Source organism: Micromys minutus (genome assembly GCF_963924665.1).
Source record: "Micromys minutus genome assembly, chromosome: 2".
Classification (NCBI taxonomy): domain Eukaryota; kingdom Metazoa; phylum Chordata; class Mammalia; order Rodentia; family Muridae; genus Micromys; species Micromys minutus.
Genome location: NC_137971.1, coordinates 36,593,697 through 36,619,513, shown reverse-complemented (window position 1 = coordinate 36,619,513; position 25,817 = coordinate 36,593,697). Strand labels below are relative to the sequence as shown.

Here is a 25,817-nt window from a genome sequence, read left to right as displayed (position 1 = left end):
ATCTTCTCTCCCTGAGATATCAAGTCTCTACAGGATTAGGCACATCCTCTCCCACGAAGGCCAGACAAGACAGTCCTCTGCTAGATATATGCCAGAGACCTTGGACCAGCCTGTGTGTGCTTTTTGGTTGGTTGGTGGCTTAGTCTCTGAAAGTTCCCAGGGGTCCAGGTTAGTTGACACTGTTGGTCTTCCCATTTCTTTGTACTTCTTAAATTCATTTTGCTTTCTATTTTTCTCCTTCTTCCCCACCTCATAAGCTAATGTTTAGCAAAGATCAATTTGTGATTCTTTTTGTTATTATGACTTCTGATGTCTGAATACACAAATATCTAGTCTTACCATCTCCTTTCTCTTTCTGTCTCTTTCTCTATATCTATCTCTGTTTCTCTCTCTCTCCTATTTATTCTTCGGTCTATTTTTCTTCTCTGTTTCTCTGTCTCTCTGTTTCCCTTTGTCTCTCTGGCTCTCATACACACACACACACACACACACAGAGAGAGAGAGAGAGAGAGAGAGAGAGAGAGAGAGGGAGGGAGGGAGGGAGAGAGAGAAAGAGATAGAGAGAGAGAGAGAGAGAGAGAGAGCTGCAATTCACTTAACTCTTAACTTCTTTATCTGTAGTCTTTTCTTCATTGTCATATATTGATATCTATCTATATAAAGATATATATATATGCATTCTATATTAGTTTTTAAGAACAAAACCTACTTTTTATTCATCATTCCATTTTCTATACACTCACTGAGACCTAATTGTGGTTAATAAATATTACAGTATATACATAGCAGACATATAATAGATATTGGTTTACTAAATTACTTAATGAAAAAAGTCAGGTGGACATAAAATGTTGGCAAAATGCTTAGAATCCACATATTTAAAATCTGTGCTAACAAGAGCATATCTCCTTGGGGAACTGCAGATTTGGTTTCTGACCTAGATTTGATCCAGGCCATCTGTTCTAGTCTTTTGACCTGTGGGAAACCATCTAATCTGGTGACTACAAGAAGCAAACTCTAGAAGCAGATAAACCTAAATTCCATTCTGACTTTATCACTAAAGTGGTGTAGTTAGCACTAAATCTCAGGATCTCAGCTTTAAAACAGAATCGCCCCAATCACACCATGTTCTAGAACCTATTATTTTTTCATTTTGATTCATTTTTATTTTTTCCAAACTTAATAAGACAAACATCAATTCATTAGAAAACTAAGGATTCTCTGAAGAATCTTCAAGTCTGACATTGCCAACCAAATGCAAAGCTAAAAAGTATCCAGATATTACATGTCTTTCTGTGCTTCCCCAAAGGATGCTGGAGATGATGAATCTCCCCTAGATGCTAGAGAAGACTGTTGTCTATGACTTACAGATAAGTCTCAATACCTAAGTTCCATCATCAACCAGTGCAGGGAAAGTAATTGTTTCTCTGATGGCAGAAGATGATTCTGGCATTCAAGCCCAAGTTTCTGTGTTCAGGAAAATAAGGACAACTCTCTACCCTTCCTTTCACGGATTCATTAAAGTCAAGCAAACATGAACTCTAAAGCAGCCCCAGCTCCTGCTGAAGAAGATAGGTAAGATATACATGAGAAACAAGCCCAAATGCACAAATGTCTATTGCTTACAAAAATAGAAACATGCAAGGCTCTTACAGTCATTACCATGGGTGGATTATAGCCTCAGCATGATGTGAACATTCCTAGGAAGCATCACTACTTCCCCCAGAGATTGTTGGGAGAGTTAAGAGTCAGCTGTTTAAAGAATGTTTGCAAAGTGTGTGGTTCCTTTGAAGCATTAAGTTATTAATTGTCATTACAGTTATTCTATGAGTCACTACAGGACTAATCAAAGCATATGTCCAGATTTCTCATTTTCCCCTTGGATTTGCCCTAGGCCTAGATAAAATGTCAGGAAGTAATACTTTGGCACCAGTGGCCTGTCATCATGTCGTCCTGTTCAATCTTCCAACCTTCCTTACCTTAATAGACTAGTTACAAAAATATACACACAAAAAAAGAAGGCAAGTTAAATCTTCTTTAGAGAAGAACCAAAAGCTGGAAGACGGAGCCTTAGAATGGCCATGACTAGCGATGACTCTCTGACCAGGCACACCATCATCCTTAGTGCACATAGCATTTTAAAATAACCAATGGCATTGCAGCACAGAGATCAGATTTTTACCTACTTCAGACAATTTCAGCAACACATCCAATAGCACATCTACAGACTACTTGGCACAGTTTGTCATCTGTAAAGTGTTGAGATCCTCACAGCTAGAGAAGAAGCCTCTACTCTGCAACAGAATGGACACAGTGCTCAAACAACCCAGCACTGGTTTTGCCCTATTGACAGACAACAGATTCTTAAAAAAATAAGTGCTCTTACCCACTGAGCCATTTCTCCAGCCCTGAAAAGCAAGTTTTATTTACTTCAACATAACAACGAAGTAGACATCTTTTAACTCTCTACTTACTGATTCACCAAAGTGTAAATCCAAGACTTCCAAGCACTGCTGGTGCATGTCTTTAATCCCAACATTTTGGAAGCAGAGGCAGGATTGCACAAGTTACAGGCTAGTCTCACCTCCGTACCAAGACTGTAACAAACCTCCTGAAACTACAAGTTTATCCACAAGCTTCCATCCCATTTAGAATTATTCAATACTTTTATTTGTTTGCTGTGATGCTTTAATGAGAACCAGGCATTTAGTGACACAAATCCCTTCATAAAAGGCTATGCTGCTCCAAAACACTCACAAACTTGAATTTAAACCATGATTCTAGTTTTAAGAAGTATTTTGGTCAGCCTCCCATATCACAAAGGAGATTAAAAATTAATAGTGTAAAAGAAGTTAAAGTCAAAGTGTTCTCATAGCACAGCTAAGGACTAACCATTTGTTCACTGGTGAAGTCTGCTCTTCCTGAAGGGCACTGAATTTAACCTGATGTTCTTTTTATTTTTTTTGTAATCATTGGTGTGTATTTTTAATATTGCTACCCTGAATGTTTTTTAACAACTTTATTTTACAAAACAAAGATAAATGTACAGATTTTAAGCATTGTTTGCATAAAATTATACAATACATTTTTGTCAGTACTTTTTTTTCAGATTTTAAAATAATTTTTACATAAAACTGTATGAATATATTTTTTAGTCAGTACTTGATTTTTTAAAGGTTTGATAGTATGCATTGAAAACTTAATAGTTACAATGAGCATAAAGTACATGTAAAACAAAATGTAACATGGAAATAGTCAAAGTTTTCTTGTTGTATAGAGATTTTTTGTTTTCTTTTGTTTTGTTTTCTTTATTTCTTGAACTTCATACAGTCTGTGAGTTGTTTCTGGGGCAGTGCGAGCCTCTGGGGTTAGCATCCCATTATCAGTGACTGCATATTATGTCTGTTCTTTTGTGACTGAGTTATCTCATTCAGAATGATATTCTCTAGATGCAGCCATTTTCTTAAGAATTTGGTTAAGTCATTGTTTCTGGTGGCTGAGTAGTATTCCATTGTGTAAATGTACCACAATTTTTGTATCCATTCATCTACTGAAGAACATCTAGGTTCTTTCCAGCTTCTGGCTATTATAAATAGAGCTGCTATGAACATTGTGGTGCATATATCTTTGTTGTGTACTAAGGTGTCTCTGGGGTATATGCCCAGAAGTGGAATAGCTGGGTCTTCAGGTAGTATTATGTCCAATTTTCTGAGGTATCACTAGACTGATTTCCAGAGTGGTTGTATTAGTTTGCAACACCACCAACAGTGGAGAAGGGTTCCTCTTTCTCTGCAACCTCACCAGCATCTGTTGTCGTCTGAGTTTTGGATCTTGGTGTGAGGTGGAATCTCAGGGTTGTTTTGATTTGCATTTCCCTGATGGCCAAAGATGTCGAGCACTTTAACCTGATGTTCTACAAGTGGTTAGTTAGTAGTTCCCTGGGTGACTGTCCCTGAAATTAAGCTCTGGCACAAAGTAGGCACTTTAAATGGATAGTTACCTTTTCTAGGTTGGGTGAAGTATTTGGCTCTCAAAACAAGGTAAAGAAATACTTTCAAACAGAATGGCCCATGTTTGTGTGGCCCTGGGATCAAGTGTGAGGATGTCAAGGCATTTTCATGCCTATCTGGAAAGATGCTCAGGGGGAGCTTCCAGGGCCAACCTGCAAGCTGCTTACCTTCTGCACTTGTGGTCATGGACATGAAGGACCACTGCTATTTTGATGGTTGCATTCTGAATGCATTCAGAGTAGAGGGATGCTCTCTACAATAAGCAGCATGACACAGGTACCGGCAATGAGAAGATAACAGATGTAAACAAATGGTACAACAGGTAAGGCTGCTGGGGCATGCTGGCAGATCAGGCACATGCTTCTCTCTATCCCCTATCCCTGTGACTACAGCTCACTCTCCCCATCTCACCCTCTTCCAATCTGCACCTTCTGTATCTACTTCAGTAGCATAGTGAGAGTGAGAGCTTCTGCCACCTCAGTGTCCTCATCTACCACAAAACCATCCCTGTACCCATTCTAGGTGTGGGAGTCTTCTTGGTCATTTTCAGAATCAGCTACTGGCATAGGGTGAGTGGGATCCTCCCCTTTAAAGTAGACACTCAGAACTTTGGTTTTCTCTGCCTCATTGAGTCCAAGCTTCTCTTCAGGGAGAAGGGCATGCTCAAACCCTGTTGGATCACCCTGGGGTAAATTCCTGGCAGAGGCTCCACCTCAGAGTGGTTTTCAAAAAGACAGTCCATTTCTTCAGGGTCTGCATTGTCTACAGCTGGGCTCCAGAGCTGAGGGTAATCTGGGGCTGGTATGTGTGGAATGTGATCTGCCACTGCCAAGACCTCAGCAGGGGCTCTGGAGTCTCCATGTTCCACTAATCTGGGTCCCTTCCATGGTGGGCAGCATGCAGCTTTGCTTCCTGTAGTCCTCTCCTTCAAAGAAGAGTTGAGCCTGGTGAACGGATGAACACTGTCTCTGGTGGCACAGACACCCAAAGGATGCTGGCCCAGGAGCCACTGTCAACCTGGTGGGGCTTGGGACTCCTAACAGACTTCAGAGTAGCTAAAGTCTGATGCTGTTGATGATATCATGCTTCTCCACACAGGGTCTCTCTTTGAGTCCTTCTGGGGAAGCTATCCTTGATGAGGTAGACCAGTTGTACTGCCTCTGCTCTCTGGTTTGCTCAGGCTCCCACCATGCAGAGCATTCCTAGGCATCTCATTCTCACTGTTCTGTGTACCTTTTAGTCTGACTGTGTCGTCCTCCTCCAACTTGCAGTTGTTTACTTCTTTGACAAGACCAGGAAAGGTACTTGAACTGAATCAAAGAGATAGCTTTGTATCATTTTACAACACCTGCACCCCATCTGGATTACTTTTTATTACCATAGGTTAAGAGGTTCAGTCCATTATCATCAAGGCAGGAACAAGGCAATGTCCAGGCAGGCATGGTGCAGGTAGAGCAGCTGAGAGTTCTACATCTTCATCTGAAGGCTGCTAGCAGAAAACTTCCACTACTTATTCTTAACAAGTCTTTTTTTAAATCAATTAATTAATTTTTTACACTCCAGATTTTGTTCTTCTCCCACTCTTCCCTCTGACTGTCGCATATCCTATACCTCTTCCTCACCTTTGATTTCTTTGTCAAAGAACAAGTTTCATAAAGTGTGTGATTTTATTTCTGGGTCTTCAATTGTTTGGAATTTTCAATAAGCAAAGCTTGCCACTGGAAGTGCCCAGAAAATGCTATTCCAAAACATATTGCTTTCATATATTGACCTAAATACTTAGAAAAATGCTAGCCTGTCTCCACTTCTAAGCTGAAGGCTTTCACCAAGTGACCTAAAGAATGAGTTTCTATGATGTTTCTTTGTGTTCTTATCACTTAGTTCTCTTGAAAATTTTCCGTGCCCTTTTGTTAATTGCATCCCATCCCAACATTTGAAAGGCTGCAAAAGGAATGCAGGACTGCAGGACTGTATATGAATACTCGTTTTCCCTTAACCCATCTTCCCACCCAGCCAAACCACCCCATCAGTTTTTACAGCCATTTAGCCTTATGCATAGTCAACAATATAAATTAAGATTTTCAAATTGAAATCACTGAAATCCCAGACTGCTTCTGGTTCTCCATTTCCTCTGGTTCTTTAAAGGGAAAGCCAAGGTTCTCCAGTTCTCATTCATGGAATTTTCTAAAGTTCCAAACTGAAACATTTCAGGTGCTGGACCCAATCCAGTTTCTGTAGGATCTAACCAACATGCCCAAATCCCTGGAGATGCCAGCCCCTTGTGTTTCACAAAATGGCCTGTAGTGCTCACCTCAAGGGGACACGCTCCTCCTCCTCAGCACGAACTTCCTTGGGACAGAGTTGCAGGCAATGAAGTCGTAAACTCCTTGAACTTTAGAATACCCATGACTTCCTGACTCAAAAATAAGGAAAATCAGACTACAGGCACAGTAAGTTCCAAGAATGCCCTTCAACACTTCTGTGTCTGGAGCCTCCCAGCCGAGAGAAAGTAGTGGTGGGAAGCACAGAGTAGGACTCTGGTGATGGCTTTAAAGTTTGGGGGTCTCAGGACTGCCTAGCTCTCTATCTGTATTGAAAAGCTGATAACTTCTAAAAAGTTCTAAAAAGTTTCTTGCTCTTTCTGAGGGCAAAAGGCTGCTTGCTTAGGTGACTGACACCTGCAGCCTAACAGCAGGGGATTAAGTAATGTGGCCTTTGTTCTATCTCAGCAGGAACTGCTGGGCTCTAACTTTCAGCAGGCTACTAGAAAGTCACAGGAAGTAAAAGGGACACTTTGAAAAGTGCTTATCCTCTTGCTCTGATGTCCTAAGTGGGGAAAGGAAAAAATTCTAAGTGAAAAAAAGTTCTTCTATCTCGTTCTCATCTTTTTTTGTCCAGATGCCTCTTGCTAGTCAAGCGAGGGGGAAATTTGGAGCAATATACTTCTATTGAACCAAGAGAAGAGAATAGCGCTTGCAGAAGGAAAAACTTTTATATATGCATGAACTCACAAATATGCATGAACTCACATATGTTCATATACAGATTCATGAATGCACATTTAAACATTTCCACTCAAAACCAGCTGGGCCCAGCTTGCATACATTCTCACAATTATATTCTTTTACACACACACACACACACACACACACACACATATTTCTCACAATTACATACTTACACACACAATCCATACTTACATGTGCATATTGCACTGGTGCAAAAAAAAACTCACTCATTCTGGATGAAAAATGAGCTCCAATCTTTACTGTATAAAGAAAGAAAAAGCTTCTACCTTTTTAATGTTAAATAAATGCTCTCCGCAGCTTCTCCTTTCCTCTTTCCCTCTGCATTCTGCACATGCATCTCTTAGCATTTTGTTACCTATAGTCTCTAAGATATTCCCCTCTGCGTTTTCCCTCCAATCCTGCTCTCTCCTTCTCTGATGTCACAATAACGCTCTTACTCTCAATGCCCTTTCTCCCAAAGCTATGACTATACTTTTAAGTTCTTGAGTTCAGTTCTGTCTAAAAAGTGTTTGTTCTGTCTAAAAACTTCCTCACCTCAGTTTTTCTCTCAACTCGGTTCTTCTCAGCTCATTTCTGACTCTTCTCTTTGTCCTGAGCACTTAAGCATCTTTCAGAAAACATGATCACGTGTTACAAAGTTCACCACAAGTTCACACAACATATCAAATCATAAATTGAAATAGAAGTTTACAACAGAGAATGTTTACATGCATATCCATTAGGAGTAATTATCTGCTTAAACATCCATCACCTGTCTCAGCTCCACAGGTTCACTGAAGGTTTAAAACTGTAACTAAGTTATTAGTGAAGTTTTATATAGATAAACCTGGTCAGTATTTTACCTACTGTCCTAGCACCTATAATAAATCATTTGTTTCCTTTTTATGACCTTTGGTTAACTGTTTTACAGCCTCTTAAAATGTGCTCTGAGTAGGAAAAGGTCTGGTTACCAACTAAAAACAATTAACTAACTGGTGACATTTGAGAGACTGGCAGAGTTCTTATTGCAGTTTTGACAATCAGAAATGAGCTAATTGCAATCCCACTATAAAAGAGCTTAATAATCAGTTACAATTTTAGGAACTCTTATAGGATCATCATTAGGATGTAAGAAGTAAATTATTTGTCTATATAGCATCACTATGAGGCAGTACATCTTCGTAGATCTGCAGAGATCTGCTCCAAAGAAATGTGCTATTACTTAATGATTGTTATATATGTTTAATAGTAACAGGAAAAGAAGCAGGAATCTTTTCTAAAATCAATCCATTATAACCTTGCTAAATAAAGGTGAACCGGTCGCAGATTATATAATAATCCAAGGCTGGCCATCTCAGGATGATCACCTGCTAGTTATTAGCTTATTCCGTTATGGCTCCTGACACTTCTGCTCACAATCTATAGACTAACAGAAAACTTAATCTATTATACCTTAGCCAATTATCCATGCAACTGCTTCCAGCTCAACAATCAAGTGATGATATCTTACAGAGTCCATTGGGGATAAGGTCTCCAGAAACCAGATAAAATTCGCTTGCTGTGATTAAGCTCATATTGATCTGATCTTTGTTTGAAGCCCTTTTTAAAAAATACTTAGCCCACTAAGATGGCCTTCCATAAGATGTTCTTGCTTCTTTTACCTGGCTGAGGACCAAAGACCTAGCTAGCTGTTTGCCCTGTACACTGGGTCCCCCACACAAGACAAGTGGTTTATGCAGACAAAAGATGTTGGTTGCTCTTCCAGGGTCTCTCTTAAAAGAAAAAGGTGAAAGATATACTTGGTGGCTGTTTCCTGGTTTGGGTTTTGTACTAGGAACCAGACCTGGCATCCCAGGGAAAAGGATGCCCAGGAACCTTCACACAGAAGACACAAACTCAATAAACCACTGCAAGAGAAAACTAGTTCAGATATTTTTTACTTACAAATTCTGGGCAAGGAGGGTGTGAGAGTCTAGAAATAGTCCTCCATCCTGTGGTATATGAGAAGAGAAAAAGAGAGAGCATACGCAGAAACTAGTACTGTGTTTGAGGGAACACGGTATGGGTTAGTTTAATTGCACCTACAAATACCTGAATGGACCCTTTAAAGAAAATTGAGAAAGCACAGTCTGGTAAGCAAGAGCCTCTCTCTGGCCACTGGCTAGTATCGTCTGTAGACCTAGAGATTGGCAAGGGCGACAGAGCCTTGCTTCAGTTAAACTTGTATTCCAGATGAATGCCAAGACACCAGTGCAAAGTTATAAGCATGCACTGTCTGTGGGCCAGAAGGACACAGCTTCTGAGAACATGTCTTGCAGGGCTGAAGAGATGGTTGGTGGTGGAGAATGCATACTGTTCTTGCAGAAGACCTGAGTTTGGTTCCTAGCACCTACACAGGGTGGCTCACAACCGCCTATCCCTCCATCTTACATACGTATACCCACACAGAGACACACACGCATATACACAATCAATTTCTTTCAGCTTAAAAAGATAGAAAACCATTTACCAGTGCACAGGGATTGCTGATACATTTTTGTAGGTCTGAACCACTTGGGCAGTTGAAATATCACTGTTCTGGGGATAAAAATGATGTATCTTTGAGAGTCATTCACCTTACATCTCTGGTCTTCCATGGGATGCTTTCACTGATGGCCCAGGAATTTTGGAATGAATCCTCAGGCCCTTGCTTCGGTCTCCAGAAAAGTGAGATGATAATATCAAAATCAAGAGACTGGATTAAATGAATGGATGTATGCAGGGAACACAATAAACACTCAGAAATATTTTTTACAGTACGGAATTTTGTTTATATATCACTTTACATTATTTAATACCAACGCAGACCTTGCCGGGGTCACTATCAATAGTGCCGCTTTAAAAAAGGAAGTACCCAATGACACCATAATTGGTCTCCAGTGTCATTTCTTAGTTAGTGACAATCTTGGACTAAGACCATCTTTCTGCAGGTTATAGACTCTAACGAGCAAGTATGGACAAGTTAAAGTCATTTTCAAGAAGTCACTTTATGTTTTCAAGCTTGAGATTACTGGAGAGACTCCTCTGCTAGTTGGCCTTTCCTGAATGCCCTCTGTGCTGTGCTAAAGCTAAAAAATCCTTTGAGAATCATATAAGCAACAGAGCCTGATTATCCTGTGCTCTCTCCATACTCACTGAAAGAAAACCAGAGCTTGGCCGTTTTGTCAAGACAGCCGACAGTAGGAACACCTTTTCTCATGCCGATGTGTGTACTTCATAATAATGCTTTATATGTGCAAAATTGTGTTGAATGCCTGTTTCTTTTGATGTACATAACCATACAGTCAGGATTGCATCTGTTCTTCATCTAACCAGAACAGGGAAATAGATTGAAAAAACAACGGAATGAACAGCAAATGTCACTTTGATTCCATCTCTTTCTATCAGGGTCACGAGGTTCTAGCTCATAGCTGATAAAAATGCAGAATCTTAATGCCTAGGACCTCCTAGATCCACAGTCATATAAAAAATCAGTAGAAAATATGGATAAACACAAGTACTCTATTTACTGTGAAAATCAAAATAATGTAATAAATATAAATGCCTTTACACATTAAAAAGAAGCATGTGGCATTGCTTTTTCCCACTAAAAGCTGTCTGACCTACTGCTGCATAAGACTTTTGGTCGTAGCTGAGAAATTTTCACCTCCTCTCCAATCTGCATTCCCCTCTGCCCCTTAGAGGGGATCTTACTGCACCCAGCCCAGTGGGCTATCTCAGGCTGGTTCCAAGGGGACCATCTTAGATTGATGTCAGTATCAGCCATTATATGCCTGCTGAATGATTTCTTCAAAGAACAACTCAAAGCCTAACCTTCCACACCGTCCAGGAACACCGATTTGGCCACAACAGTACTCCTAGAGTGACCATTTGTAACTGATTGCATAGGTCACTTTAGGTGAAGTGTAAAATGATACTTTTGTTCTGCTACATTTTTAATTACATACATTTATGACATAACTACAATAAAATAATGAGTTGTGGATTTAAAATAATGACTTGTGTTTAACACGTCGTAAAGGGACTCAAGATGAATAAAAAGGTCCAGTTGTAGAATTGCTATGTGGTAGAGAAATGAGAGTTGTAGGTGAATAAGTGTGAGTTGTAGGTTTCACCTCCTTACCCTGAAACGCAAGACCTTCAACAGACCCAGTCTGCCTTCTAGATACAACTTTGAGGATTGGTACTTGTATCAGTAACTTTTCTATTGTTTTGATAGAAGAAGGAGAAGAAACTGCAAAGATAAGCACAGAACAAACAAAATGAAACCAAAAACTACCTAAGGCTTTGAATCCCAAATCATACTTCTGATGATGTGCTTCCTAAAGCAAAACTACAATTTTTAAACCACCCCAAATAGTACCAACAGTTGGGGACCAAGTGTCCAGATACCCAAGAGTATGGACGATGGGACATTTCCCAAATTCAAAGTATTACATAACTTATTAACTAATTAATTTTTTACACAATTTTCAAGTGTGTGAACCTTACACTTCTCACTGACAATGTTGGCAGAGATAATCTTCTTTGTGTGTAAAACAGACAACCACGTATTTAAGGCAGGAAGTCACCAACCTGTCTATGGGCTAGGAAAAAATGATCTATTTACAATCACAATCTATTTTTCATAAAATAAGCTAAATATTTTAGCAAATATCTCACTTATTTTGAAGATGGATAACAAGAATTAAGCAGTGGATTAGGGGGCTGGAGAAATGGCTTAGCTGTTAAAGGCTAGGCTCACAACTGAAAATATAAGAAATGGATTAGGAAAAAAGGAAAGAGGGATAGCCCTTCCTTAGGTGATTATTGACCTCAGAAAGTTGTTCCTTTAAAAAACATAAGCAAAATTTTAGTATCCACTCCCTTGTCTGTAGGACTACTCCCATGAACCCTGTCTCGAGTTCCTTTTAATCTCAGAATAGAGTATGTCTCGTCTTCTTTCTCCGCAGATCCACACCTCACACCTCTATAGACTCTTCTCCCCCACTACTGCCCCTGCAAACCTGGAGCCAATGTTTACTGAGCTTAGTCTGTGTATGAGGGAGTGGTGGCTTTTTAACCTCTGCAACATCTGTAAGCATTCAACAGAGGACACATTCTTACCCAAGACCTAGCCTGTGGCAGCCACATAGCCATGATTAGCTACATTTTTTCCTATTATTGAAAATAAATTTTTTTCTCCTACAATATATTTTGATTATAGATTCCCTTCCCTCTATTCTGTTCAGTTCCTCTGCTCCTCTCATCTACCCTTCCCTTCAAAATTCCACTCACTTTCCATCTCTCAATAGAAAAGAACAAGCTTTTAAGAGCTAACAACCAAACGTGACAAAATAAAATATAACAAGATAAAACAAAAACCATCACATTGAGGCTGGGCAAGATAACCCAACAGAAGAAAAAGAACCCTAAGACATGAGAATCAGAAGCCCAATCATTCACATACACAGGAATCCCTTAAAAATACTAAGCTGAAAAATACAATATATACCGAGAGGAGCTGGTACAGACCTGTGTAAGTCTATGCTTGCTGCTTTAGTCTCTGTGAGTTCACATGAGCCTTGCTCAGTTGATTCAGAGTCTTGTTCTCCTGGTGTCTTCCATCCCCTCTGGCTCTTACATTCCTCCTACCTCCTTTTCTAAGGGTTCCCTGTGCTTTGAAGGGAGGAATTTAAGGGAGAACTTCAATTTAGAATTGTCCTCAATGTCTCTCTCTCTCTCTCTCTCTCTCTCTCTCTCTCTCTCTCTCTCTCTCTCTCTCTGCATGAAGTCTTCCTGTGGGTCTTTGAATTCAACTATACTGCAAGAGAAAGTTTCTCTAATGATGACTGAGTAAAGCATTGACCTATGAGTATAACAAAATATCATTAAGAGTCATTTTATTGCAACTTTTCTTTTTAGACAGTAGTGTCTGGTCTTACCCTAGATCTTTGGGCCATCAAGTCTCTGATTCTTGGTCACCAAAGCAGTGTCAGCTATAGTTTCTATCTTACTGAGTGGGCCATTGTTTGGATAGTCTCACAGGTTCTATGCAACCATTGCCCTAGCTATCCTGCAGGCAGGACAGATTGTAGGTCAAAGGTTTTGTGACTGGTTTGGTGTTTATGTTTCTCTTGTGGTAGTCTGAAGAGTACCTTTCTACACTGTAGAAACTAGAACATAGGGGTATAGGTTCCTTGTAGGCACCAGCTTGACTTCTCCATATTTAATTAGCTGTGTGGGTGTTGTCCTCAGCAATGGGGCCCCTCTGTCAGTTTGTGCAGAGAGCAACCTGTTACCTTGGCAACAGCTTGGGTTTGTTAGGAATTTTCGTGGGATCCCCTTAGCTAACAACTTAACTGAATGTAACCTAGTCCCAGTACTGGAAGCCTTATTTGGTTTAAAAAAAAATGGCCAGATGAGACACTGTCTCTCCCATTACTGGAAGACCTCATCACTTCACATATTTTAGGAAGTTTCCACTATACTCTCTGTATACATGATACCATCTTTCAAATGTCCCTCAATTCTAGCTGTCTCTTCCCGAATTCCCTCCCTCAATCCCATTCCCTCTCTTTCCACCCACCTGGTCTTCCTAACCCTGCCCCTAACCCCAGTTCGCCCATAGAATTTATTCTATTCTCCCCTCCCCAGGAGATCTATGTGTCCCCACCTAGATCCTTTATATCTAACCTCTCTAAGTTTATAGACTGTAGGTTAGTTATCATTTCTTAAGAGCTAGTTTTCATGTATAAGTAACTACATACCTGGGTCTGGGTTACTTCACTCAGGATGGTTTTTCTAGTTATAACGATTTGCCAGCAAATTTCATAATGTCATTTTTTTTCCTTACAATTTTATTTTTTTAAAAAGAATGATACATGTACAGAGTTTTAAGAGCATTTTAGAATGAAACTATATGAATATATTTTTGTCAGTACTTGATTTTTTTAAGGTTTGATAGTATTCATTGAAATCTTACTAGTTATCATAAGCATAAAGTACATGTAAAACAAAGCATAACATGGAAATAGTCAAAGTTTTCTTGGTGTGTATAAATTGAACATAATGATTTTTAAATACCAAAAATTTCCACAAGACTATCTTCTTAGCTCTTGAGTTATTAATGATTTAAGGTCTAGGTGTACATAATGTCATTTTTTAACAAGTTATAATATTCCGTTGTGTAAATGTGCCGTGTTTTCTTTATCCTTTCCTCTTTTGAGGGACATCTAGGTTGCTTCCAGTTTCTACCTATTATAAATAGAGCAGCAGTGAACATGGCTGAACAAGTGTCCTTGTGGTAGGAAGAAGTGTCCTTTGAGTAAATATTTAAGAGTGGTATAGCTAGATCTTGAGGTAGATTTATCCCTAACTTTTTGAGAAAGCACCATATTGATTTCCATAGTGGTTGTATAAGTTTGGACTCCCACCAGCAATGGATGAGAGTTCCTTTTATCCCACATCCTCCCAGCATAAGCTGTATCACTTGTGCTATTGATGCTAGCCATTCTGTCAGGTGTTAAGAAAGAGGTAGTTTTGATTTATGTTTCCTGAAGGCTAGAAATATTCAACACTAAATTTTTCTTATCCATTTTAGTTTCCTCCATTGAGAATTCTGTTTAGGTCTGCACTCCAAATTAGATTATTTCTTTTTGATTCCTAGTTTCTTAAGTTCTTTATGTATTTTTATATTAATCCTCTATCAGATGTCAAGTTGCTAAAACTCTTTTCTCATTACATAGGTCACCACTTTATCCAAATGTCAGTGTTCTTTGCCTTATAACCAACCCAGATGTTCCTCAACAGAAGAAAAGATAAAGAAAATGTAGAACATTTGCACAATGGAGTATTACTCAACTATTTTAAAAAATTACATTACAAACTTTGCAGGCAAATAGGTGGACTTAGAAGCCTTTCCTATTCATGAGGTCCCATTCATTGATGATCTTACTGCTTTGTTCAGGAAGTCTTCTCCTATGCCAAGGAAATCAAGGATAGTCCCACTTTCTCTTCTAAAAACAATCTACAGACTCAATGCAACCTCCATCAAAATTCCAACACAATTCTTCACAGACTTTGAAAGGAAAAAAGTTTTCAACTGCATATAGAGAAACAAAGAACCCACGACAACTAAAACAATCCTGGACAATGAAAAGAACTGCTTGTGGTCTCACAATTCCCAATTTCAAGTTGTACTACAGAAATGTTGTGATAAGAACAGCATTGTGATGACATAAACAAAGACACATTAATCAATGGAATTGAACTGAATACCCAGACATACATCCACACACCTATGAATACCTGATTTTTTTATTTAAAAGATGGAGCAGAAATACACACAGGGGGCGGGGCAGCATCTTAAACAAATGCTGCTGGTCAAATTGTATTTATGCATATTAAAAATGCAAATAGACTCATACTTACTGGCCTATATAAAACTCAAGTTCAAATGGATCAAACACCCCAACATAAAACTAAATACATTGAATATGATTTATAGAAACCTAAATACTACAGAGATTTGACCTGTTAAGAAAGCATACAGTGGAGGTTCCCAGCTTTGGCTACACATAAAATCATCTAAGAAGCTTAGAAATGTCCCTCTGCCTTATTTTCTTTGGTCCTCAAAAGGATCTGACATCATTTGCTGTAAGGAAAAAAGTAATCAAACTTTCACCCATATGAAACCCTTTATTTTCTAATAATAGCCAAAATAAAGCATCAGAAACAGACCTGGTTGAGGCCAGAGCAGAGAAACAGAATAATTAAATGGAATTGCTTCCAACTGACTTGATTTTCAAAGTTATGATTGCATCTTTCTCCACATACCAGGCCATAACATTAACAATAAGAAGTAAGAATGCCCGAATTCCACACCATGGACTCTACCCCACAGATGAACTATTTAACAAGTAGAAAACAAGATGAGGGTGCAGCAGCTAGCACATGGAACATAAGAGAAGAGAAAAAGAAAAGCCAACTCTTTTTTTTTTTTGAGTGTGAATAATATAACTTTTTTAAGTTTAGAAGAGGTAATGTTTCTGCTAGTAAATAATGCTGATGTTGAAGTTTGCTTATTTTTGATTTTTGTATCTCTCTCTCTCTCTGTCTCTGTCTCTGTCTCTCTCTCTCTCTCTCTCTCTCTCTCTCTCTCTCTCTCTCTCTCTCTCTCTCTCTCTCTTTCTCTCTCTCACATAAATAAACATCAGTGTCCATGGTGAAAAGCCAACTCTTACTAAACTAATCACTTTAGTAATTTTATCATCTCCACAAAACTAAGAGATAGGTAGTACTGTTCCTGACTTCATAGGCAAAACGCACTACATGCTTGGATCATGAATTGTATTAAAGTTTGCTTAGCTAGCAAGAAGTGTGACTTGGCCTCTGCCTGCCCCTCTAGCTTTGTATTACTGTCTATTCAAATACACTGCCCTAAAGTTGAATGAAGATCAAAGAGATTCTCTAGATATATGTGCAATAACCTCTGCTGCTTCCACCAGCCTGGCTACAGATAAAAGAAATGTGGGCATCCATGTTGGGCAATCAAAGGTTTACTGTTCTGTCCTCACCATAGGGACAGGCTGACTTGAGAGACAAAATGTAAAGTTGAGTCTTTCTGGTCCCAAATAAGACCTATGTTAGTTTTACCTGGTCAAGATAAAGACAAAAATTCTACCAAGAGCATCCAAAAAGTACAACATAAATATGGAAATCTTGCAATATCTGAATTTTCAGTAGACCATGCCAGGGCCCTAAATCATAGAAAGATGCCTTGAGCTACTTGAGGTTTAGGGGGAAAAAATAGCACCAACCAGCATTCCAATCTCTTGCCTCCCAAGAACTAATGTGCAAGCTTCACTAGAGATAGGAATGAGGGCATTAAGGTAGAAGAGAAAGCCCCAGGCCTGAAGCAGAGCTCTCACAATCAACAGGACTTGACAGCTTTTACTGCCAAATTCCCAGCTCTGGCTAAGACAAAGGTTTCTCTACAACCCATTTCTAACCAGATCTCCCCTGTCTGCCACCCAAGAGCTGAGTCTTGTTGTCTTTCCCTATCACCAGCTCCCAGAAACTGTCCATCCCCACTGCAGCTGCCTTGTCTCCTTGGTTTGCTCTGTCACTCTGCCAGTTTAAGGATACATGATAGCTTTTTGAGACCTAACAGTATAAGCCAGGGGGCTCAGAAAGAAGAGTTTTTCCAGGTATTTTATAATATGGCTTCAAAGACCCAGATACCCCCTTGGGCCAGAAAGGCAGAAGGGCAGGAAACAAAACAGATGCCAGGCACAGCACACACCGTATATAAATAAACATGGACATATGCAACGAAAGCTCACTGTTTACAACATCCAAGTAGGAAAGGCATCTCTTTTGAAAGCCAAGTCATCATTCATGAAAAATTAAAAAGAAGATACTAAGCAGGCATCTAGAATATATTCAGAAACTACTAAAGGCATTAATGCAGTAGGCTTCAGCTTGGAACAGACATTCATATTCTGCCTAAAGCTGAGCTCCTTCCAAGTCACATGGGGCAAGAGAAAGCCCCTGCGTGTCTCCTGTGATGGTCTTTTCACCAAAGCATTTTTGTAACTGTTTCTCCAGAAACAATCATAGCATGTCTCCTACCTGCCACGTATTATTCCAGCCCCAGGTTATGTATCTATTTTTATTCTGCCAACATTCTAATGAGGGAGAGACAGTAAGATGTAAGATAAGTGAAACATATAAAGACATTAAAGGCAGGATTAGTAGATAACAATGATACAGGACAAAACTCCTGGCATGGATGTTGTTTTCTGTTATCCTTAATGACTTCCATCCAGCATGGAACTGATGAGTATTCACAGAGCAGGAATGTAGAAGCCCAGCTTCAGGAACTACTACTGAACTGTGCTGTTTGAAACAATGTCTTTGTCATTGCTCTCTGTCAAATATCTACAGACAAAACATTTCAAGACAATGGATGCATAGAAGCAAAGACACCAGTGGTCCCCACAGCATTAGAGATAGAGCAAGAAGGCTACTGTGACTGAGGGAAGATTAGTAATGGCTGCAGTGATAGATGCTGTTAGAGAAGCAGCTTGCAGAAGGGGTTGCAGGTCTATAATGGAGCACAGCAGAGTTTGGGCTTTGGGTCAGATGGGAATCCAATCAGTGGTTTTGAGCTTGACATGATCTTGCTTAGGTCTTCTTAGAGCATATTAGTACCTGGATAACGAGGAAACCAGGAGATCATTAGAGAATCTCCCATGTAAGCTCAGCAAAATGGATGGTGATGTGACCTGGAATAAGAGATGGTGAAAGGGGTTGACTTGGGTTGGGAGGTTATGTTTAAAACTGGAACTAATGGTTGAGAAACAGGCAAAGAAGGGTCAGTGGTTACCTTCAGATTTCTGGCCTGATATGGAGGAGAATTGCATTGTCATTTATTAAGGTGAGAGAAGTATTTTTTAGAAGAGGGAGGGAGGGAGTGGGGGAGAGAGGGAGAGGGAGGGAGAGAGGGAGAATCTGAACGGTGTTACCAGAAGACAGTTGCAGTTGCGGAAAAAATTAGAGTATGGGGTGATGAGCATGTTGTGGTTACACCATGGAATAGAATTGGAGCTAATGAGGAAGAAATGCAAAGAGAGTTAGGAGTCAAGGAACACCATGACGTTTTGATACTCTACAGAGAAGGGAGGCTCCCAAAGAGACCCAAGAAAAGGCCAGTGAGACAGAACAAACACAAAGAATGGTTTGTGCCAGAGTATAGCAGAGAAAGGCCTTTTGGAGAGGGTGCTCTTCTCTGACACATTCCACATGCAAATGTTAAAATCTGCCAGCAGATCTAGCAAAATGGAGCTCATTGGTGACCTGAATAAGTAATATTTCCATGGTTTCAGAAGAAAATCCCATCTGCGCACATCCCCCTCAGAACCTGAGGCTGGGGAAGGGGAGTAAAGACAGCAAGAAGACAAAATGTTTCTGAAGAATTTCACTAGAGGCAGAAAAGTAAAGATATTCAGGGATGAAAGAGACCAAGAGATGGTATGCATTAGAAGAATCAAATCCTCTGTGATCTTAACTACCTGGTCTATCCAGTACTGGAAGACATGGGGCTCTGGAAAAAAATCTAAGAAAGCCAAAGTTAGAGAAGCAGAGAGGAAGGAGGAACAGGAAGAAGCTAACAACCACCAGATACACCTACTGCTGTTGACAATGCTATATTCTCACTTCTATAGAAAGGTTTTCCTTCATATTTGAAATAATTTCACATTTCTTGGTGAATTTGAAACTTGCATTGGAACAAAACTTTGATTTTATTTTCTTTCTTTCATTGTATAATAGAAACTGATGAGAATATATTGATTATAAAAAATATTAACTATCATTGTAAAAAGAGAAGAGATGATATATCATTCATAGTTCCCCAGGATGGAGTTTCCTTCCTCAATTTTCTTTTAATATGCAAGTGATTTCTTAGGTTATTCTCTTAGTTTTTAAACACAGTTACACGCATGTGGTGAAATTTATACAATGAGCATTTTCATTTGGCAATTACATATCCGTATCTTTCCTCACTACCCATAAACTTTTTAAAACCAGATATTCTAGGTGCTGGGAAGATAGCTCAGTTCAGTATACAGGTTTGCAAAACTGAACTTTGATCCCCAACATCTGCATAAAAATCCAGGTGCTTTGCCATGTGCCGTGTTATGCATTTGCCAAACCAGCACTGGGAGGGCAGAGTAGGCGACTCCCGTGGCCTCACTGGCCAGCTAGTCTAGCTGAATTAGTCAGCTTCAGGTTCCGTGAGAGAGTCTCAAAATCCTAAGATGAAAAGCCGTTGGGTAAGGGGTCCAACCTCAAACTCTGGTTCCATACAAGCACACACACACACAGACAAACACATACTCCCCCCCCCCCCGTCTCTCTCTAGAAATAAAACTGGATCATCCAAGTTCAGAGCAGCATCCCTCACTAAAGACATTAGACTGATTTTAAAACTAGGGTAAAGTACTAGTAGCACTTAGCCGTAGTGGCTGTGGATTTCAGCTAATGTATGCAGGCTTGTAATGAGTAATCCAAATCAAATATCTACCTCCATCTTCACCACACTCTCCAAAGCCTTATTGTCAGGGCATCTGCTTGGCAGGTATAAACAAATGTCGGAGTCATCCTGACGTCAATGCCATGAACCTATTGAGACTGTCCAAACACTTAGGCTTGATTAGTATGCCTACCACACATCTGCCTAACAGAGCCCTCCCCCACCTTGTGTGGGAGTACTGCTTAGGAACCTACTGAAGATTGCCTGTGACTACAACATTTGAATAGAGGTCATTGTTAAACCTTCTAATACAGAGATGACCCTTCCTACTTGCCCTTCCCACTCATGAATTTCATATAATACAGTGAATTTTAATTTATTTAATGTCCACACACTTAGTTGGGCAATTTCATGAGTTGGTAAGTGGCAATGACTCTCAGGCATCATGGGTTTTGACCTTACTGAAAGCCTACCAAAGAAGCTTTGTTTCCCAGAACACAGCCCCAGTGAAGGGGCCACAGGATAAGAAGTAATTACATGACAAAGAGAAATATGAAGACACAGCCTGTCCTGGCAGTGATTAATGCAGTTTTTTTCCTAATGAACTGGCAGCCTCACCTCCCTTGGAATTTGTGTTTCCCATCAATGTGCTTTCAAAGCAGCTATGGCAATGTCTCCTTGTAAGGCCTGCTAGGAATAGTGTGCTGTGACCAACAGGATTGCTGCTTTCTTTCTGCTGCTGATTGACAAAGCAATGACTATTTCTGAAAAGGTCTTGGATCACTGAATAAGCCCAGTGAGTTATCCTGCATACAACGTTATTAATAGACTAGAAGCACCGATGAGAATCTCCTCTTACTCTCTTTAGAAAATGCCCTATATCTTTTCGGTCTCCTCCTGTAGAACTATTTCCATGCACTACGACTGAGCAGAACTTGTTGGCCTCGTTGGCTTTGTAACTGGACTGTGGATACACAGAAAACCCTTATCTTCCTCACTGCTTTTCGACTAACCCATGCTTCAGTTTTAAACAAAAATACTATTCCATAAATTTGAGAACACAGAACCTAGCCCCTGGACTTGGCACAAACCAAACTGCAAAGAAATATGTAGACAAATATTTTGGGGGAGGAGCAGATAAATTTCCTAGCCTCAGGTCTAATTTTGCATGGTCTGCAGCCTGCATGACTGGCATTTATGATTTGCATTTACTCTGTACAGTAAAGTATCTGAGAGAGGGGGGGAGGGAGCAGAGAGGGAGAAAGGGTGACAGAGACACAAGAGGGAGAGAAAGAGGGAGAGAGGAAAACAGACATAAACAGAGACACAGGAGGGAGGGAGGGAGAGAGAGATGAGGGAAGCAGACAGGGAGAGAGAGAGTGGTAGAGAGAAACAGGAGGGAGAGGGGGGAGCAATGGAGGGAGAGAGAAAGAGAGAGAGAGAGAGAGAGAGAGAGAGAGAGAGAGAGAGAGAGAGAGAGAGAGGGAGAGGGAGAGAGGAAGAGGGAGAGGGAGAGGGAGAAGAAGAGGGAGAGGGAGAGGGAGAGGGAGAGAGAGAGAATGAGAGGTTGGAGGATTTAGAGTAGCAGTTACGGAAACAATTGGCCCTCCCCCTGTCCAAATATTCTCCAAGATTTACAACAGAAAATTGTCTTATTGGGAAGAACCTTCAAGAAGCTCAGACAACTAATTGACAAGCTGTTCTTCTCCCTGTTAAGGCTGACCTGGGTCTCTCTCTCAGAGCCAGACCAGGTTTTCCCACCCTTAGAAACAATTACCTGATTGTCATTTCATCAGTTCGGCAATATAAAAAAAAAAAAAGCAAAGAACAAACAAACAAACAAAATTACCCCATAAACCCTACTTACATGCAGCAAGACAAAGCACACTCCAGTTTACTCACTAGGGTCTCTCAACCTAGTAGAATAAGTTCTCATTTGTATTAGATATTATCCTCGTATAGGATGCTGATGACACCATCAAACGTTCAGGTTCAGGGGCTGGAGAGATGGCTCAGAGGTTAAGAGCACTGACTGCTCTTCCAGAGGTCCTGAGTTCAATTCCCAGCACCCACATGGTAGGTCACAACTACCTGTAATGGGATCCGATGCCCTCTCTCTTTTGGTGTGTGTGTGTGTGTGTGTGTGTGTGTGTGTGTGTGTGTGTGTGTGTGTGTGTGTGTGTGATGTATTTTAAAGCTAAAATGCAGGCTGCAGAGCATCCATCACAGAAAGGAAACTGAGAAATGAGCTAGTAGATCCAGTATTTCTGTTACTAGTGAGGAAGTGGGCTCATAACAATAGTAGCAGCCTTTTCTGAGTGCACATAGCTATACCACAGATGCCAATTAGCCCAGGTTCCCTAAGGATACAGCTGGTCCTTTCCGTGATCTCATAGCTCCTAATTCACTCTCTTCATGTCTTCCGATGGAAACCCTGGTGTCTATAAAACAAGCATTAAGATGACTGTCTTGCCAGTAACAAGACTAGTGTGCTAAATAATCTTATCTGCCATGTTTATATTACAGCACAATCATATTTGTTGATATTGCATATTCAGTAATAGTAGATGTATAACTCCTGTTTTGACATATGTGGAGGATTGAGACAAGTTTATCCTGATCTGGTCGCTACACAAAGTGCATGTATCACAATGTCATGTCACTCCCATAAATAGATATAGTTATTTTACTACCACTGAATTACCTTTAGATTTTTTTATAAGTGGGGGGGGAGTTTTTTTTTTTTTTTTTTTTACATATATTTTGATGACTGCTTGGTAAAACTAGCAAAATGTGCTTTTTACTTAAGGGCTTATGAAGTCTTTCTGTCACTGCCATGCTGGCCCAGGCCACACTGTAACTGCTGAGTATGTTCAATGAAGCAGTACTTGAAAAGCAATTGAAACCTGCAGTTGATTGGGCCCAGAACAGCAGCTGGTCCCCTTGAAATTACAAGCCGAGCTGCCTGAAATGAAACTTGTCATGCCCAGCAGGGCTGTTGACTGCCTGTCACATCTGGGTATTCTCCTGAGATTGAGCCAGTCTGACAGAGAGACAGGCTCTGAAACTCAAGCAACCTAAAAGATGCCCTGAGTTTTCCCTCCCTAGAGGCTCTAGGGAAGCTGGGGGTGGAAAGTTGTCTTCCTCGGTGATCCCTGGTAGCAGGAAAGGCATGTTCTAGGTGGCCTTTTAAATAAGAGAATGAAATACTTGGCTGTAACCAGATCTTTTTTTTTTTTTTTTTTTTTTTTTTTTTTTTTTTTTTTTTTTGAGAAACACTTCTTACTATGTAGCCCTTAGTTTTGGAATAGGGCCTGAGCTCATCTTTTAGAGAAGCTAATAATGGTAAGGGGCCAGTAATACTGGCATTAGACTCCACTGCCTGACAAAAATTGGGGTCTTTCATTTGTCTAGAGTGAATAAAAAAATAACACCTGGCTTCTCCTCTGGGAGCTGACAAGTCACTGCTCCTGATATAAACTCACTCATATTCTTTTTATTAGGAATTTCAGAAGCCTATTGTATAGGGCATAATCTTCTGAGATTCCACACTGATACATTTAGGTTCATTTATCTGTTAATATAGAATATTTAATTTTCAAAATCATGGTCCAAAAAGGTATATTTTTCTCATTCTCTAAAACTACCATTGTTCTTTCCCTCCCCAGCTCATTTCTTCCATTTGTTTTTGTAAAGCTAGTAACTAGGAGTCTTAGAGCTCACCAGTCTGGTACATGCTTAGTCCTCCCATTCTTTCCACCATGTGATCCTAAAGGCAGTGTTCAAAACAGAGGATCAAACTGTTCTTCTGATGACAGTTTTGAAATTATAAGCTTTTATTAAGTCTACTAAACTCCTGTTCCTTTCTGTAGAAACAAAACATGACAGTATCCTTAAAATGTAGTTATCAAAGAATTTTCTAACTCTTCTGGCCATTTCTATTCAGAATCCAAAATGTAAGACAATTGGTGAGACAATGAAAAGGAGCTATGTGTATATGCACATACATGCACATATATGCATGATATGTACATACCCTTCATAAAATGCATCCAGTATATAAGTACTAGCTTAGATTTGAACATTTCAAAGTATGTGAACACTGCCTTTAGGATCACATGGTGGAAAGAATGGGAGGACTAAGCATGTACCAGACTGGTGAGCTCTAAAACTCCTAGTTACTGGCTTTACAAAAACAAATGGAAGAAATGAGCTGGGGAGGGAAAGAGTAGGCTCAACTCTAACTAGAAGAAATGTAAGGTTGTATGAGACAGGACTCCCACCTCCCAAAAATGTCTCCATGTAACTATCTGTATATAATTATAAAGTTGAAAGGCATTCTGTTGCAAATGACCAGAGAAGGGAGAGGGAGAGAGAGAGAGAAAGAGAGAGAGAGAGAGAGAGAGAGAGAGAGAGAGAGAGAGAGAGAGAGAGAGACCAAGTAATAGACAGAAAATAATTAGATTCTACTTTGTACAGCTCTTAGACTTGTGCTTAGCAACTACAAACACACACTTTTGCATGCCAGTTACTGTGCCAGTCTTGTGTAACGCAACTTTCTTCAGCATCTTGCTTTAGTCCACTCTAGAGCTTTATGTGGGCATACAAAAAATTCTCGACTAAAGAAACTAAAGGAGCCAAGTTTAGTGATGAAGTACTTTGGATAATTTGGCCAATCAGGAGTCACTCTTGCCATCATCACAGAGAGGTGCTTCAGAGACGCATAGTAACTCTGAGTCTTTCTCTCCAACTAAGGTGCTCTTTACCCTGACTGGTTATCTGATGGCTTTCCAGGAATAAGAAAGGAAAATTCTGGATGAAAGAAGAGTCAGCAGGCATGCTTCTTTCTTCCTATAATTAGTGAGTTTTTCTTTTGAAGAACTTTTAAGTAGAATGGTAAAGACTAGGAAAGCGGAGAAGAGGCTCAGTAGCAGAACTTCTAACTGCTCAACATGGTGGGAGAACCACAGGGCTTCCCAGTAAGCAGCCAGATTCTGTCCTATCTAACTAACTTGTTATCTTGGTGGGTTCTTTGCTATGAAACACTGGCTACCTATGACAAATATGGAACAATCTTGACCTCAATGAGGCATCACATGGATGGTCTGTTTCTGCCTAGAATCCAGAAAACCATAATGAGTCATTTGGCATGAGTTGGGAGGCCTCCAACTATGTACTTACGCTACAGCAAATTCCTCTTCCATGACTTTCAGTAAGTGTTTTTAAGTCACTGTTAGTTCCACTGCGGAAATACGAGTGGTAACACTCAGTGCTGCTTAGGAAAGTGAGAATTCCAGGGGCACAGTGCTCTCAGGAGTGATGGAACATGACCATGAATGAGTTCTGTCACTAGAACTTGGCTGTTCCCCCTTAGACAGATGAGTCTTCACTTAGCAGTTATTTGCCTTCAGAGTCTAGATATGCTACAGACTTCTCTTAAAAGAAGCCTCCTTTTCTTCTTTCACAAAAATTAGCAGGAAAGAACTCAAAGTCAGAGGGGCTGGAGAGAGGGCTCAGCAGAGTACTTGCTGCTCTTGGAGTAGACTCAATCAGGTTTCTAACCTAAGTCAGATGGTTTACAAACTGTCTACAACTCCAGAGAATTTACTGTCCTCTTCTGGCTTGTGTGAGAACTGCACATGTGTGCATATACATACAGTCACATACACGCACAGTCATACAAATACATACAAATAAAAATATAAATTTAAAGTTAGAGAATATTTCGGCAGTTTAAATAAA

At 40.0% G+C, this 25,817-nt stretch overlaps 1 protein-coding gene and 1 pseudogene across 22 annotated transcripts in view; one reads left to right on the top strand and one right to left on the bottom strand.

Annotated features, from left to right (window-relative positions):
• TRPM3 (transient receptor potential cation channel subfamily M member 3) overlaps positions 1-25,817 on the top strand; it is a gene marked incomplete at both ends in the record, with an annotated part of 816,961 nt that overhangs the window by 650,521 nt on the left and 140,623 nt on the right. The gene's annotated exons all lie outside the window — the stretch shown is intronic.
• Positions 4,612-5,369, bottom strand: LOC308416935 (uncharacterized protein C4orf19 homolog; annotated as a pseudogene). The gene has a single exon. The product of its transcript is annotated as an uncharacterized protein C4orf19 homolog (transcript).